This window comes from Cavia porcellus, unplaced genomic scaffold (genome assembly GCF_034190915.1).
Source record: "Cavia porcellus strain 051 isolate PalLab524CR breed Dunkin Hartley unplaced genomic scaffold, mCavPor4.1 scaffold_6, whole genome shotgun sequence".
Lineage (NCBI taxonomy): Eukaryota > Metazoa > Chordata > Mammalia > Rodentia > Caviidae > Cavia > Cavia porcellus.
This window is the reverse complement of record NW_026947489.1, coordinates 39,154,257-39,158,247: the sequence shown is the minus strand read 5'-3', so window position 1 is coordinate 39,158,247 and position 3,991 is coordinate 39,154,257. Positions and strand designations below refer to the sequence as shown.

Sequence of the window (3,991 nt, the reverse complement as noted above, 5' to 3'; positions counted from 1 at the left end):
CTGGCCCTGAATCAAGGCTGGCAGCTTCCTGATGCTGTTGATTTCAAGCAGGAGCCTAAAGAGATGTCTTTCTATGGTCTGTTGGCCATTTCAGAAGTTGGGCAGTGAAATGGTCAATTCATTAGAAAGAAACAGCTTGAAGCAATCCCTCCCCCCGTGGTGAGTGGCTCTGAGGGCTGTGAGCGTGGCAGGCTGGACGGCTCAGGATGGGACCACCCGCATTTATGGGGATCCGTGCCATGGGCACTGGAGTGCTGGGAAACCAAGCAACCCCTTCCTGCCTGGTGAGCAGCTGTGAGCCTGCGCGTGTGCAGGCTGAGAATCAAACATGACATGTCCCATCTCCCCCTGCCCCTGTTAGCAAGTGGGAGCCAGTGATCTGGACATCCCTTGAGAGGTTGATCATAGGCAGTGTAGCAAATAGGGGGGATTTCCTTCTACTATCTCTTTGAAGGCAAATATTTTTATCCCTGTTTTGCTTTGTTCTAATTAATGGTATTATTTTAGCCTGTTTTGTTTTGTTGAACTTCAGTATACATGAAAGTATGGACAGCTATTTTGAAGAGAACGAGAGACTGTATGACAGCCATTAGTGACTTCCCTATTGTCTGGTTTTGAAGACCTAAAACGCCTTCCTTATTCTGTTCAGATCAGTTGTTGTTTTTAAATTTTTTTCTTTTTCATTTTTATTGGTACCAGGGATCGAACTCACAACCGCACACTTGCAAGGCAGGCGCTTACGCCACTGAGCTAAATCCCCAGCCTCTCAGACCAGTTTTATATTATGTTGATTTGTATGAATTCTCTGTATGCGAAGACATGGACAACTATTTGGAAGAAAACAAGAGAAAATATGATCGATAGTGAAGATAGTGAAGTCATCCAGCTTTGAATTTGCATCTCTTGGGGGCTGGGGATTTAGCTCAGTGGCATAAGCGCCTGCCTTGTAAGCAGGCAGTCATGAGTTCGATCCCCAGTACCAATAAAAATGAAAAAAGACCAAAAAAAGAAAAGAAAAGAAAAGAAAAGAAAAAAAATTTGCATCTCTTACATTGCTTTCTTATGTCCTATTTTGTTCTGTTTTATTGTGTTTAATTTTACCTCCTCTTAAAAGAGAAGTCAGAGCTACTTTTCATCTACTTAGCAAATGTCTGTTGGACATTTATGTGCAGGTGCTCTGCTAAGTGCTGAGAGATGGCAGTGAACAATCAGGCAAAATCCTTGCCTTCCTGAGCTTGCATTCTATAAAGAGGGACCTAGATAAAAATTAAACAAGTAATTGTAAAACATGCCATTATGGGAGAAATAAAACAAGGGAGAGAGAATGAGGTCCAGTGATTGGCTTCAAATTAGAATAGAAAACAGTCAGGTGTGCCTCCTAAGACAGTGATAGTGGAGCAAAGGTGTGGCTGCTTGGATCGTGCTTGGAAAGACAGAGAGGGCATCCTGACAAGAGTCTCTTATTTTTTGTGTCCATTACTTGTCCATTGATTACAACCCAGGCATAGGATTCCTACAATATATGTATAACAATCTCCAGTTTCAGAACTGCCTTGCAAAACAACAGATGGTTGTTTTGGGAAACTTAAGCAATATCCATGGTATGACTGTATCCTGGGAAGCAAAGCAAGAATTCTTTGCTCCTAGACTTATCTCATAAACTGTTAAGTCACCTACCCCAATTTCATAAATGTATGGTACAACAAAGTTACTGTGTTTTTTCCTTGTTCAAAACACCCTAAGTAGAATCTGAATACACAGAACAGATACAGATACAGATACAGATACAGATACAGATACAGATACAGATACAGATTGTCTTGGTTACTTTTCTCTCAATTCTGGGACAAAATACCCTACACTCAAAATGAAGGAAGGATTTATTTAGCTCATAGTTAGTGAAGGTTTCAGTCCATAATCAGCTGACTTCAAGGCAGGGTAGCAAGGCAGGGGCAACACTTCAAAGCAGCAGCCAGCAAAAGCAGCAAGAGCAAAAATGGAGGAAACTCAAGCCTCTTTTCCTCCCTTATATTGCACACGGGCCACCTCTTCTCCAAGCAGGTGTAGCACTCATAAAATCTTACCCTCTTGCACAGGAGGAGAATATTTAAAAAGTAAGAACCCATACTCCCTTATGAGTCTGTTAGTTAAACTTCTCAAGTTGACATATAACACAGATACAGATAACAGATAAAATCTGTCTGTGTGTTTGATTTTGGTGCTGGGGATTGAACCTAGGACTTTGTGCATGCTAGGTGCATGATCTACCACTGAGCTATCCCCCCTGGTCCCCTGTGTGTTTTATGTATGGTTATTAGTGGTTACTTTGTTGACAAGTTAGTAAGTGCTCATTGAATACAAATCACTGTACAAAGCACTTGGGGATACATATTACAGAAGTAATGATTTGGGGAGGATTTATTACCTAATAAGACAAGATTGTACCACAAAATTGAGTACAGTTCTGAAGGGGAGTAGAGATTAGGTAGCTGGGTGTTGTGGCACATATCTGTAATCCTGGCACTCTGGACAGCTGAGGCAAGAGAATTACAATTTTGAGCTCAGCTTAGGTAACCTAACAATTTAGTAAGATCCTGTCTCAAAATAAAAAGTAAAAAATAAAAAAGGCTAAGGATATAGTTCATTATGAAGATCTTGATTCACTTCCAAGTACTGCTAAAAAATAAAAAAAAAAAGGTTCATATTGGAGGTTATGTGGGGATAGGTGGATCACTCTTGAACTCTTGCTGGAGAAAGTAACTTTTGGGTCCTTTTTTTTTTTTGTACCAGGGGTTGAATTCTCAACCTCGCACTTGCCATTGAGCTAAATCCCTAGCCCTGGAGAAAGTAACTTACGAAGCCAGTTGAACAAAAGTAAGAATTATATGGCAGCAACAGGTAAAGTGAGGCAGCTCCTTGTGAATTGGAAATCCTGGACAAAGACGTAGAAGCAGGAGAATAAGTCATGAGAAATAAGAAGCCCCTGTTGCCAGCATATTGTATGAAGTAAAATGCAGAGAGACTGAGGATGGCTAAAGTAGCTTTTCTTTTTTTTTTTTTGGTCTTTTTCCTTTTTATTGGTACCGGGGATTGAACTCATGAATGCCTGCTTGCAAGTCAGGCACTTATGCCGCTGAGCTAAACCTCCAGCCCCTAAAGTAGCTTTTCTGCAGGGTTATTCTTCTAATCACAACTCTTAGAAGCTCCGGAGAGCCATTGGCAGTTTTCAGATAGCAGTGAGACGAAAATAGTAGAAGCACTATGGGCAGAATATTTTGGCGTGGTGAGAGAATGGAAGTTGAGAGACCTGTGTAAAGTAGTAATGGAGGGCTGGGGATTTAGCTCCAAATGCTTGCCTGCTAAGTGTGAGGTTGTGAGTTTGATCCCTGCTACCAAAAAAAAAAAAAAAAAGGTAGTAATGGAAGTCTGATGTGGCACTACCAGATCTGAATAAAGTGTTTACAAATGGAGATGGCCAAGCATGATGGCATGTGCTTGTAACTGCAACAAAAATGGCTGGGGATGTAGCTCAGTGCAGAGGCCCTAGGTTCAATCTGTACTGCTACTGGAAGGAAGGAGAGAGAAGGAAGGAAGGCAGAAAGGCAAGCAAGCCTGAAAGTGGGTAAATCTGCTCTGTTCCAGAGAAGTGTTGGTCTTGGGCTTTTGTTTGTTTTGTTTTGTTTTTGTTTTTTTGTTTTTGAGACAGCATCTCACTATGCAGCTTAGGCTGGACTTGAATTCACTATGTATGCCAAATTGGCCTTGAACTCATGACAATTCAGCTTCCTAGGCCTTCCGAATGCTGGGATTACAAGCATGTGTCACCATACCTGGCTGCCTTTAAGTTTAAAACAGCAGGAGACTGCATCCTGAAGTTTCTCAGCTGAGAAGTTAGAGTCACTTTAATTAGAGTTTAGGTCCAGCCTTAAGTTTTCAGTGTTTGAGAAGGGGACCACTAAGGAGACTGACCATAAAGAAATAGATAAACACA

General features: G+C 41.4%; 1 non-coding gene across 1 annotated transcript; it reads left to right on the top strand.

The window, feature by feature from the left end:
* On the top strand, positions 1-137 carry LOC111758554 (small nucleolar RNA SNORA2/SNORA34 family). Its single transcript, XR_002792727.1, has one exon. It is a non-coding gene; the product is annotated as a small nucleolar RNA SNORA2/SNORA34 family (small nucleolar RNA).
* Positions 138-3,991: the final 3,854 nt, after the last annotated feature.